We start from the raw sequence: 14,391 nt of genomic DNA on the forward strand, positions 1-14,391 counted from the left end.
ATTGGCTTCCTATTTCGCAACAAAGCATCCTTCACTCATGCTGCCAAACATACCCTCGTAAAACTGACCATCCTACCGATCCTCGACTTCGGCGATGTCATTTACAAAATAGCCTCCAACACCCTACTCAACAAATTTTGATGCAGTCTTTCACAGTGCCATCCGTTTTGTCACAAAAGCCCCATATACTACCCACCACTGCGACCTGTACGCTCTCGTTGGCTGGCCCTCGCATCATACTCGTCGCCAAACCCACTGGCTCCAGGTCATCTACAAGACCTTGCTAAGTGTAACGGATGTGAAATGGCTAGCTAGTTAGCGGTGGTACGCGCTAATAGCGTTCCAGTCGGTTACGTCACTCGCTTTGAGACCTTGAAGTAGTGGTTCCCCTTGCTCTGCAAGGGCCGTGGCTTTTGTGGAGCGATGGGTAACGATGCTTCGTGGGTGACTGTTGTTGATGTGTGCAGAGGGTCCCTGGTTCGCGCCCGGGTATGGGCTAGGGGACGGACGTAAAGTTATACTGTTACATTGGTGCCGTGACCCGGATCACTGGTTGCTGCGGAAAAGGAGGAGGTTGAAAGGGGGGTGAGTGTAACGGATGTGAAATGGCTAGCTAGTTAGCGGTGGTACGCGCTAATAGCGTTTCAATCGGTTACGTCACTCGCTTTGAGACCTTGAAGTAGTGGTTCCCCTTGCTCTGCAAGGGCCGCGACTTTTGTGGAGCGATGGGTAACGATGCGTCGTGGGTGACTGTTGTTGATGTGTGCAGAGGGTCCCTGGTTCGCGCACGGGTATGTGCGAGGGGACGGACGTAAAGTTATACTGTTACATAGGTAAAGTCCCCCCTTATTTCAGCTCGCTGGTCACCATAGCAGCACCCACCTGTAGCACGCGCTCCAGCAGGTATATCTCTCTGGTCACCCCCAAAGCCAATTCCTCCTTTGGCCGCCTCTCCTTCAAGTTCTCTGCTGCCAATGACTGTAACGAACTACAGAAAATCTCTGAAACTGGAAACACTTATCTCCCTCACTAGCTTTAAAGCACCAGCTGTCAGAGCAGATTACTGCACCTGTACATAGCCCATCTATAATTTTGCCCAAACAACTACCTCTTCCCCTACTGTATTTATTTATTTATTTAGCTCCTTTGCACCCCATTATTTCTATTTCTACTTTGCACATTCTTCCACTGCAAATCTACTATTCCAGTGTTTTACTTGCTATATTGTATTTACCTCTCCACCATGGCCACCTCATTTGCTCACATAGTATATACTTATTTTTCTACTGTATTATTGACTGTATGTTTGTTTTACTCCATGTGTAACTCTGTGTTGTTGTATGTGTCGAACTGCTTTGCTTTATCTTGGCCAGGTCGCAATTGTAAATGAGAACTTGTTCTCAACTTGCCTACCTGGTTAAATAAAGGTGAAATAAATAAAATAAAAAAGTTGAGGTAATTGAGGTAATATGTACATTTAGGTAGAGTTAACGTGACTATGCATAGATAATAAACAGAGAGTAGCACCAGCGTAAAAATGGCGGTGTGGGGGCCAATGCAAATAGCCATTTGAATAGCAGTTCAGGAGTCTTATGGCTTGGGGGTAGAAGCTCTTAAAGCCTTTTGGACCTAGACTTGACTTGGCGCTCCGGCACCGCTTGCCGTGCAATAGCAGAGAGAACAGTCTATGATTGGGGTGGCTGGAGTCTTTGTAAATTTTTGGGGCCTTCCTCTGACACCGCCTGGTATAGAGGTCCTGGATGGCAGGAGGCTTGGCCCCAGTGATGTACTGAGCCGTACGCACTACCCTCTGTAGTGCCTGTAGTACACATCCTGGTAATCTGTCTGGCCCTGCGGCATTGTGAATGTTGACCTGTTTAAAGGTCTTACTCACATCGGCTACGGAGAGCGTGATCACACAGTCGTCCGGAACAGCTGGTGCTCTCATGCATGCTTCAGTGTTGCTTGCCACGAAGCGAGCAAATAAGTTATTTAGCTCATTTTATAGGCTGTTGGATTATTAAACTGTTGTTACTTCGACATTGTCTGCATCTGGGTCTTACCTTGAAACCTGATAGATTAGGCCAATCCAAACCATATACTGGGGTTCACTGGTTGCACAGTTTTTTTTTCCTTTGCTCAGTACTGACTTAAAGTTCGGAGATCAGGTTAGATTACCTCTTATACTGTATGCCTATTTACTATTTACCTGTCCATTCCCATGCAGGCCTATAGTTGCGTACCATTGTCCTCAAAGTAAACATACCATAAACCATCCCCATATGGTGAACACAGGATTTGATCTCCCGACAACAACACTTTGTAAACCCCAAAATGACGTTCTTACCAACCACTGGTCAACATGGTAGACCGGTGGTGACACTACTTAGGAGAGGTGACATCATTGCACGATGTGCTAGCCATCACTGCCTAATCTGATAGTCAACATGAATCCGTAGCAACTTTTGTCTGAACTGTATAACTGTAATAACGAGTGTAATGGAGTGATGATTGTTTACCGGCAGAAAGCAATAGATCTTTATAATGTTCAATGCAATGCCTCGTTTATATGAATCAAGGTGGGTCTATAGTCTGCTTTTCAATCCATTCATGCTTTTTGGGGGGGGGCTTTCCCTTAATTTTAAGGATACAGTCAGAAACCATGGCAACCGTATCAAATAGAAAATACTTCTCTACTTATCTAAAGGCCCTGAGATATATTTAATCTCAGACGGGAGAACATTAAAAAGCATCTCTATGCTGTTATTTCACAGTAAATAAGGATCACACAAAACAAACACAGTCTCACACACATATACAGCAAATGTACATACTCACAGTGCCAGACACAAAACTTGCACTCACACACACACAACTTTTTTAGGACATATTTTTGGAAGTTTGTAGGTAACAATGAAGTGACCTTGATATCCAAACACAATACTGTATGTCATACTACTGATATGAGGAAAACATATTCATCATTTTATTTGTCACTGCAATGCTGGAATGTGTGCTGTGCAGCTTGATTTTACAACATAGCCATGTACTCACACATACACTTCAATGGCTGTTGTAAAATCAAGCTGCACAGCACATGTAGCTTATTAGCTCCGTGCCAATGAGGACAGAGGGAAAGGATTTGACATTTTCATAGCAACCTAGGAAGCATCCCTAAAAACCCAGGCTATGTCACTACACGTGTCAAATCAAATTCTATTGGTCACATACACATATTTAGCAGACGTTATTGCGAGTGTAGCAAAATGCTTGTGTGTGTTACATCCATGCTGATCTTCCATCGAATAAGGACACTCAAAGGAGTAATCTTGATTTTTTTTTAATTGTTATTTTATGTAACCTTTATTTAACTAGGCAAGTCAGTTAAGAACACATTGATCTCTCAATGATGAAAATGTGGGTTGAAAGACCAAATTATGTCATTCTACAATGAATTGAATAGAAATACAGTAGCCTCGCTTGCAGGTGTATAGAGTTGCTATTGACTGTAGGGAATACAGGGGCTACTGGTCACAACAAGACATGGAACAATCAGCTTTTTGCCTGGGGAATATCTTGTTATCGCCTATCCTCAGTATTCCTTGCGGATGTCCGGAAACGTACTTTCATAACATGCCAGCCCTACAGACAACTGTACAGAGGAAAAGACAGGGGTATGTTGTAATAACTAACCATATTATTCATGGATAATAAAAGACCACTTGTAACTAACTATACCCTTGACCTGCCACAAAGTGCTGATGCTTGGAGACAATTCTCTCTCCATGTCCGTGGGTAGAAGGTTGCAGAGAAAGAGGTGAGAGAGAGAGAGATATGACATTTGAAATGTCTTTATTCTTTTGGAACTTTTGTGAGTAATGTTTACTGTTAATTTTTTTATTGTTTATTTCACTTTTGTTTATTATCTATTTCACTTGCTTTGGCAATGTAAACATATGTTTCCCATGTCAATAAAGCCCCTTAAATTGAAATTAAATAGAAAAATGTTGACAGAGAGCGAGAGGGAAAAAGAGAGAGATTGTCTTCTGAGGAAGTCAAACATTCCCAAAGGTTCTCCAATTAACCCCTGTTAGCCTCAGCTCTGCTTTAGGGATGGTTAAAGTACGGAGGGATGCTCAGTCAAGAGTGACGAAATGATGAGCTGGATTGGGATGAGATGACAGGCAATTACCATTAACACTTCCAGGAGCTGGGCTTTATATGGTTGTGTCTATGGTTGGATTGGCTGCTTTATTGCGATGTCAGTCATGCCACCACAAGTGGTGAGTGACCATAATCCAGTTTGCTTCCATTCTGCTCCTGAGGTGCATGTGCAGGTTTTGTTCCATCCCAGTATTAATTCAGCATCGTAATATTAAAGTTAAGGTTGCAAAGGGAGGGAATACCACAGGTCATTTTCTAAATGTAAAAAACAAACATATTTTTGGGAAACTTTTAATGTAAAATATATAAAATATAAAAAATGTTCTATCTGAAAAATAAATTCACAAAGTAAAACATTATCCTAAATATAACTCATCAACTTAGTGAATACTGTTGCTGTAATATGAGGGTTACAGAATGGAATATACTTGATATTTTTGGGGTTTTAATTATTTTACTCTGGCAGTATTAACCATGTACAACCATCCGGAAGTCTCTTGAGTGTGTGCAATCAGTCTGTTATATGAGACTTGTCACGATCGTCGTAATGAGGAAGAGTGGACCAAGGCGCAGCGTGAGAGAAATACATCTTCTTTAATGAAGACTAACAAAACACTTACAAACGAACAAAACGTGAAGCTAAACAAACTACGTGCACACATGCAACATAGACATAGACAATTACCCACAACAGCCCAATGCCTATGGCTGCCTTAAATATGGCTCCCAATCAGAGACAATGCATGACAGCTGTCTCTGATTGAGAACCATTCAGGCAACCATAGACTTACCTAGACACCTACACTCAACACAAACCCATACACTCTACCAAAACCCCCTATACCGTACAACCACCCAATACAAGACAAATACACACAAACATCCCCCCTGTCACACCCTGACCTAACCAAAATATTACAGAAAACAAAGATAACTAAGGCCAGGGCGTGACAAGACTATATAAATATGGGCGCATTCCTCTGCCCAGGCATTGCTGACGCATGCTAGATCTTACAACGCCTGGATAGGTATTTTACGTATCAGCTAACCACATCATATGTTATAGCAATCTGGTGCTTGACGGCACAGTCGATGACGTGGCACGCAACCATTGGTTGTTGCATGCAATGTCTGAGCAAGTAAACATGACCAATGATTGCGTGCAACTTCGTCGACTGTGCAGTCGGGCACCAGATTGCTGTAACATGGTTATTTTATACGTAAAATTCCTATCCAGGCATTTTAAGATCTAGCATGCGTCAGCAACATCTGAGCAGGGGAACATGACCAAGATGTTAAAGCAATCTAGTGCATGCAAAATTTGAGAAGGGAACACGACCAATGTCACGTTCTGACCCTAGTTATTGTGTTAATTGTTTGTTTTAGTGGGTCAGGACGTGAGTTGGGTGGGCATTCTATGTTTTGTGTCTGGTTTGTCTATTTCTGTGTTTGACCTGATATGGTTCTCAATCAGAGGCAGCTGTCAATCGTTGTCCCTGATTGAGAACCATATTAAGGTAGCCTGTTTGGTGTTGGGTTTTTGTGGGTGATTGTATTTCGTGTCAGTGTTCGTGCCACACGGGACTGTCTTTCGGTTTGATTCTCTTTGTTATTTTGTTTCGTTAGTGTTCAGTTTATTTTGTTAATAAAACATGGACACTTTCCATTCTGCGTCTTGGTCCGATCCCTACACCTCCTCTTCAGACGAAGAGGAGGAAATCAGCCGTTACAACCAATGGTTGCGTGACAGATCTAAGCAGGGGAACGCTCCCTTTATCTTTGTTGGAAATGTTTTGGGGGCTAACTGGTGGCAGTTGTGAAAAATGTCAATAGTTGGAAGACGTCATTATTGATTCAATGTTTTTTACTTTATTAATGTTCGTCGGCTATTTTATCCTGAAACATACACTCAATGGTCAGTTTATTAGGTACACCCATCTAGTACCGGGTCGGATTCCCCTTGCCTTCAGAACCGCCTGAATTTTCCGGGGCAGGTAAACATTCCCCACACCATTACACAACTGCCACCAGTCTGTACCATTGACACCAGGCAGGATGGGGCCATGGACCCATGCTGCTTACGCCAAATCCTGACTCAAATCAAAATCAAATCCAACTTTATTTGACACATGCGCCGACTACAACGGTAAAGTGTACAAGTGTAGACTTTACCGTGAAATGCTTACTTACAAGCCCTTAAACAACATTGCAGTTCAAGAAGAAGTAAACATTTACCAAGTAGGCTAAAATAAAAAGTAACACAATAAGAATAACAATAACGAGGCTATATACAGGGTACCGAGTCAGTGTGCAGGGGTACAGGCTAGTTGAGGTAATCTGTACATGTAGGTGGGGGCAAAGTGACTGTACATAGGTAACAAACAAACAGCGAGTAGCAGCAGTGTACAAGAGGGGGGGGTGTCAATGTAAATTGTCCGGTGGCAAATTTTATGAATTGTCTAATGTCTTAGGGGTAGAAGCTGTTGAGGAGCCTTTTGGTCCTAGACTTGGCGCTCCGGTACCGCTTGCTGTGCGGTAGCAGATAAAACAGTCTAAAACTCTATGCCATTAGCATGACGCAACAGAAACCTAGATTCGTCGGACCAGGCAATGTTTTTCCACTCCTCAATGTCCACTGGAGCCACTTCTTCTTGCTTTTAGCTGATAGGAGTGGAACCCGGTGTGGTCGTCTATTGCAATAGCCCATCCGTGACAAGGACCGACGAGTTGTGTGTTTTGAGATGTCGTTCTCCACACTACTGTTGTACTGCACCTTTATTTGCCTGTTTGTGGCTAGCCTGTTGGCTTGCATGATTCTTGCCATTCTCCTTCAACCTCTCATGTATGAGCTGTTTTCGCCCACAGGACTGGATGTTTTTTGTTTGTCGCACAATTCTCTGTAAACCCTAGACACTGTCGTGTGAGAAAAGCCCAGGAGGCCGGCTGTTTCTGAAATACTGGAACCGGCACGACTGGCATCGATGAGCATACCAGGCTCACTGGTGTACCGGACACCCCCGCAAGGTGGTGAGTTCTGGGGGCCCGTGCGCCTGTCATCGATTAATGCGCATGGACAGTCAATAAATTGGCAGATGCAAACAGATTATCATCTTCAGCAGAAACAGTTCTTGAGGGCTTGAACAAAAAAATCTGTTTGTGATTTTGTTTGTGCTGGTGAACAGGCGTTTACAGTCCCTTATCTCTGGTATATCACAGCATACATCATTCAAGACTAAGTTAAAATTGTGTGCAGCGCAATGGACATATTATGCACAATGTCTCAGGAAAGACAGTTTGGGTTGGCAATACTCAGTATAGAAAATAGTCGGGTCCGCAACCTGGATGTAGTACAGACAGTGGTGAAAACATTTGCACACAAAAAAGGACTTCAGGACACCAGGGGAGTCTCTCAAGTTGGATTTAATAACATTTACCTTGAATATTGCAGTCCATTTGTGTTGGCTATTAGCCTGCTGAGTTCAACAATAAATAGTGGCTGAATTTATCTTCAAGCCGACTTCTTTCCTCTTTGTTAGGCTATTTGATGTGTCATTTTTATAAAAGTTTATAAATAGCAGATAAATATGGTATATAGTTATATATAGCACACTGCATAATGGAACAATCTTTTACAAGCTAGTTTTTTGAGGGTGGGCTGACAGTATTATTTGGCATTAATAGACTGGTTTGCGTACAAATTTCCATCCAAGCTGGGAGAGAGCGTGAGGACGGCTCATGTCATGCAGGTTCAGGTAGCCTATACAGAACAGTTGTATATTCAAAAAAATTACTCTGACCTTGCGGGGGTCCAGAGAAACAGCATTACACCAGTGACCATGCTCAAAGTTGCTTAGGTCACTTGTTTTGCCCATTCTAACGTTCAATCGAACGGTAACAGCATTCAACACCATAGTACCCTCCAAGCTCATCATCAAGCTGGAGGCCCTGGGTCTCAACCCCACCCTGTGCAATTGGGTCCTGGACATTCTGACGGGCCGCCCCCAGGTGATGAAGGTAGGAAGCAACATCTCCACTTCGCTGACCCTCAACACTGGGGCCCTACAAGGGGCGTGCTCAGAATTGCGTGCTCAGCCCCCTCCTGTACTCCCTGTTCACCCACGACTGCGTGGCCATGCACGCCACCATCATCATACAATCATCAAGTTTGCAGACGACACAACAGTAGTGGGCTTGATTACCAACAACGACGAGACAGCCTACAGGGAGGAGGTGAGGTAACTCGGAGTGTGGTGTCAGGAAAGCAACCTCTCGCTAAATGTCAACAAAGGAGATGATCGTGGACTTCAGGAAACAGCAGAGGGAGCACCCCCCTATCCACATCGAAAGGGACAGCAGTGAAGAAGGTGGAACGTTTTAAAACCCTTTAGGGCTAGGCGTCCCGCTAGCGGGACAACTTCCGGTGAAACTGGAGGGCGCGCAATTCAAATAAATAATCATAAAAATTATGGATATTATACATTTAGGTACATACGTATGTGTCTTGTATCGGTTGAAAGTTAATCTAACTGCACTGTCCGGTTTACAGTAGCTAATACAGCGAAAACATGCCATGCGATTGTTTGAGGACGGCGCCCCACAAAACATTTTTTTTCCACCTGCACAAGTTTTATAAATTCACAAATAGCGATTAAATATTCACTTACTTTTTGAAAATCTTCCTCTAATTTGTCATCCAAAGGGTCCCACCTATAACATGTTGTGTCGTTTTGTTAGATAAAATCCTTCTTTATATCCCAAAAATCCTGAAACATTGAACATAGACCACTGACACCCTGTGGAAGCTATAGGAATTGCATCCAGGGAGCTAATTTTCAGTATGACCTTATACTTGCCATTCTAAGAGGATGGTCTCTCAACAAAAAAAATATTCTGATTGGTTTTTCTCCTACCATATCTATTGTGTTATATTCTCCTACATTATTTTAACATTTCTACAAACTTCAAAGTGTTTCTTTCCAATGGTACCAATGATATGCATGTCCTGGCTTCAGGGCCTGAGCAACAGGCAGTTTACTTTGGGCACGTCATTCAGGCGGAAATTGAGAAAAAAGGGGCCTAGCCCTAAGTTCCTCGGCGTACACATCAAACTGACCAACTGAAATAGTCCACCCAGACAGACAGTGTGATGAAGAAGGTGCAACAGCTTCTCTTCAACCTCAGGAGGCTGAAGAAATTTGGCTTGTCACCCAAAACCCTGACAAACTTTTAAAGATGCACAATCGAGAGCATCCTGTCGGGCTGTATCACAGCCTGGTACGGCAACTGCACCGCCCTCAACCGCAAGGCTATCCAGAGGGTGGTGCGGACTGTACAACGCATCACCGGGGGCAAACTATCTGCCCTCCATGACACCTACAGGAATGTCACAGGAAGCCCAAAAAGACAATCAAGGACAACAACCTCCGGACTGCAGATCGTCGCCGGAGACTCCGGACTGCCGACCGTCGCCGGAGGCTCCGGACTGGGGACCGTCGCTGCAGACTCTGGACTGGGGACCCTCGCTGCAAGCTCTTTGCCATGGCTCATCACTACAGGCTCCGTGCCATGGATTATCACTAGAGGCTTCGGACCATGGATCATCACTGGACGCTTCGTACGTGGAGCCGGAACAGGTCTCACCGGACTGAGGAGACGTACTGGAAGCCTGGTGCGGGGAGCTGTCACAATACGTCCTGGCTGGATACCCACTCCAGCTCGGTGAGTGTGGAGAGCTGGCACGGGATGCACTGGGCTATGAAGGCGCACTGGAGGCATAGTGCGTAGAGCCGGCACAGGATATGCTGGGCCGTGGAGGCGCACTGAAGGTCTGGAGCGCAGAGCTGGCACAACGCGTCCTGGCTGAATCCCCCTTGTAGCACGGCAAGTGCGGGCAGCTGGAACAGGCCGCACTGGGCTGTTCTGGCGAACTGGGGATACCGTGCGTAGAGCTGGCGCAGGATATCCTGGACCGAAGAGACGCACCGGAGGCCAGGAGCGCTGAGCCGGCACAATCCGTCCTGGCTGAATGCCCACTCTAGCACGGCAACTGCAGGGAGCTGGAACAGAGCACACCGGGCTATGAATGCGTACTGGAGACACCGTGCGCATCACTGCATAACACGGTGCCTGACCAGTCACACGCTCCCCACGGTAAGCATGGGGAGTTGGCTCAGGTCTAAACCCTACCTCCGCCAATTTCCCCGTGTCCCCCCCCCCCCCCCCCCCAACATTTGGGGGGGCTGCCTCTATTGCTTCCGTTGTTGCCTTGACTTCTCGTATCGTCGCCGTTCCTCTTTCGCTGCCTCTGCCTGCTTCCATGGCAGGGTCTTGTCCCCTGCCATTACCTCCTCCCAGGTCCAGGATGTCCTCCACTCCCTTTTCTCCCAGGCCCAGGATCCCTGCTCCTCCTGGCCACGCTGCTTGGTGCCTTTTTGGTGGGGTGTTCTGTAACGGCTGTCGTCGGAATGAGTCCAAAGCGCAGCGTGGAAAGTGTTCATGATCTTTATTGTCAAGAATCACTCAAACAAAAATAACGAATACAGAAACGAAAGCGAACAGTTCCGTAAGGCACAGATACTAAACGGAAAACAACACCCCACAAAACCCAAACGGAAAATGACAACTATTATATGATCCCCAATCAGAGACAACGATAGACAGCTGCCTTTGATTGGGAACCACACTAGGAAAAAACAACAAAGAAATAGAAAACATAGATTCTCCCACCCGAGTCACACCCTGACCTAACCAAACATAGAGAATAAATAAGGATCTCTAAGGTCAGGGCGTGACAGTCTGTCTGATTTACAGTGCATTCGGAAAGTATTCACACCCCTTGACTTTTTCCATATTTTGTTGCGTTACAGCCTTATTCTAAAATTGATTAAATTGTTTTTTTCCTCATATATCTACACACAATATCCCATAATGACAAAGCAAAAACTGGTTTTTAGAAATTTTTGCAAAATATATTAAAATAAAAAATATTACATTTACATAAGTATTCAGACCCTTTACTCAGTACATTGTTGAAGCACCTTTGACAGCGATTACAGCCTGGAGTCTTCTTGGGTATGACGCTACAAGCTTGGCACAGCTGTAATTGGGGAGTTTCTGCCATTCTTCTCTGCAGATCCTCTCAAGCTCTGTCAGGTTAGATGGGGAGTGTCGCTGCACAGCTATTTTCAGGTCTCTCCAGAGATGTTCAATCAGGTTCTGGCTCTGGCTGGGCCACTCAAGGACATTCAGAGACTTGTCCCGAAGCCACTCCTGTGTTGTCTTGGCTGTGTGCTTGGGTCGTTGTCCTGTTTGAAGGTGAACCTTCGCCCAAGTCTGAGGTCCTGAGAGCTGTGGAGAAGGTGTTTTTGTCAAGGATCTCTCTGTACTTTGCGCAGTTCATCCTTCCCTCGATCCTGACTAGTCTCCCAGTCCCTGCCGCTGGAAAACATCCCCACAGCATGATGCTGCCACCACCATGCTTCACCGTAGGGATGGTGTCAGGTTTCCTCCAGAAGTGACGTTTGGCATTCAGGCCAAAGAGTTCAATCTTGGTTTCATCAGACCAGAGAGTCTTGTTTGTCATGGTCTGAGAGTCCTTTAGGTGCCTTTTGGCAAACTCTAAGCGGGGTGTCATGTGCCTTGTACTGAGGAGTGGCTTCCATCTGGCCACTCTACCATAAAGGCCTGATTGGTGGAGTGCTGCAGAGATGGTTATTCTGGAAGGTTCTCCCATCTCCCTAGAGGAACTCTGGAGCTCTGTCAGAGGGACCATCAGGTTCTTGGTCACCTCCCTGACCAAGGCCCTTCTCCCCTGATTGCTCAGTTTGGCCGGGCGGCCAGCTCTAGGAAGAGTCTTGGTGGTGATGTAGGCCACTGGGTTCTTGGTAACTTTCAACGCTGCAGAAACATTTTGGTTCCCTTCCCCAGATCTGTGCTTCGACACAATCCTGTCTCGAAGCTCTACAGACAATTCCTTCGACCTCATGGCTTGGTTTTTTGCTTTGATATGCACTGTCAACTGTGGGACCTTATATAGACAGTTGTGTGCCTTTCCAAATCATGTCCAATCAATAGAATTTACCACAGGGGGACTCCAATCAAGTTGAAGAAACATCTAAAGGCTGCACCTGAGCTCAATTTCGAGTCTCATAGCAAAGGGTCTGAATACTTATGTAAATAAGCTAACCCTGTTCTCGCTTTGTCATTATGGGGTATTGTGTGTAGATTGATGAGTAAAACATGTATTTCATCAATTTTAGAGTAAGGCTGTAACGTAACAAAATGTAAAAAAAAGTCAAGTGGTCATAATACTTTCCGAATGCACTGTATAAAGCAAGCCACCGCCACGTTATCCACGGTCAGTGGGAGCTAACCATTTTCGTGTACCTAATAAACTGGCCACTGAGTGTATCTACTTGAAATCTACTAGAAACTCATGGACAACATGAACACAGATATAAAGATATGGGGGGAATTTTTTATTTTTTTTTAAGATTATAATTTCCATAATTTCCATAGATTTCCCAAACGTCTGAAAATGTCAGTAACTTTGATAAATTACTTGGAGTTTTGGAACCCTAATCAAAGTGTTAGTAATGAAAGACTCTATTTATATTCCTAACATGGTTGGATTAAACTCAAAGGCTTGTGTACACTTATGTTCTGGCCCAGTACTAATTCAGTACCATAATATCAAAGTGTTCATATTGATATCTACTATCTTTATTCATAACATGGATGCATTACACTCAAAGGGTGGTGTGATATGGTATGGTGTATCGATGACGATGTTGGTAAAAAGGTGTGAAATTAACATGTCACACTGCATTAAGACGTGGTAATGGAATATACTGTCAAAGGTGTTTATACGTGTAGCTGTTAGCTGATACAAGGTGTGCTGTTTCCGAAGGGGATTTCACACTTCACACTCTTTATTGTAAAAGAAGGCTTTGGACTATGTCAACTCCTCAACACACTGTTTTTATTGGTCAATAAACGAGATCACCTGAGATCATCTAGTGCTGAGGAACTATGTGATACGCTACCGTAAGATACCTATGATTAATGTTTTCATTTTTATGATGGCACCATCTAGTGTCATTTATGCACTATTGTGAAACATATTCTGAGAAACCTTTTTTTCATTACTTATCTTTCGTAGATTATCAATTGGGAGCGTTTGAAGTGAGAAAGCTCCCTGTCATAGTTACTTTGAGTTACTCTGAGTAGAAGTTGCAGAAGGACAAAGATCTAACTTACCCTTCACAAAATCCTGACCTCAAATTTAGGGAGGAGACAAACTGACCTTAGATCAGTGTCTAGGAGCAACCGCTTAATACTCAGTCAAAGTTCGCCCTGTGCCTCAACAATGACACAGGTGTTTACAGTTAATGCATTCCTCTGGCATCGTCCATGGTTACGCTATGGGAGGGTACACTACAAATCACATCGCGTCCTCTGTCACACCCTCCCGTGCTATGCACTTTTCTTCATACCTTCTGTCTGCTACAAAGGGCACTTGAGGCACTCCCAACAACCAAGCTAACGATGAGTGACGTGCATTCAGCTCAATGTTCAAGTCTGACTCTCCTTTTCACCTGTTTTTCCTATGAGTGTATACAAAACCACACCTAACCTAACAACCTTCATTCCTGTCTGATTGTATATCATACTGTCCTAACACAACTTATGTGTCGTGGAATTAATTTTATATGAGGCACTGGTACTAATGGTGTGACATGGGAGCAGTTTAAAAAAATGTATATCCAAATTATACAGCAGGAGTAAAATAAGTACCCAGCTAGCACTTTCGGCTTCTTGGATGTTGTGGGAACGTATCTTTTGGGAATTTTATATTTATATTTTTAGGTTGCAGGGACGTTCTGAGGACGTTTTGCTCTGGTTCCTTAAAAGTTTTCCTGGGAGGTTTTATTAAAGCTCTAAGAACAGAAAATATAGGTTATCTGTTTTGATAAAGGCGCCGGAGGTGATGGCTGCCGTTTTACGGGCTCCTAACCAGCTGTGCTATTTTGTTAGTTTTTACGCATTGTTTGTAACTTATTTTGTACATAAAGTTGCCGCTACCGTCTCTTATGACCGAAAAGAGCTCTGGACATCAGAACAGCAATGACCCACTTTGAACTGGACAAAGATTTTTTCTTTAATGAGTCCGATGCGAAAGATATACTGCTCTCCGGAGACCAGGGACAAATCCCCGTCATTTGCGCG

This window comes from Salvelinus alpinus, chromosome 14 (assembly GCF_045679555.1).
Source record: "Salvelinus alpinus chromosome 14, SLU_Salpinus.1, whole genome shotgun sequence".
Lineage (NCBI taxonomy): Eukaryota > Metazoa > Chordata > Actinopteri > Salmoniformes > Salmonidae > Salvelinus > Salvelinus alpinus.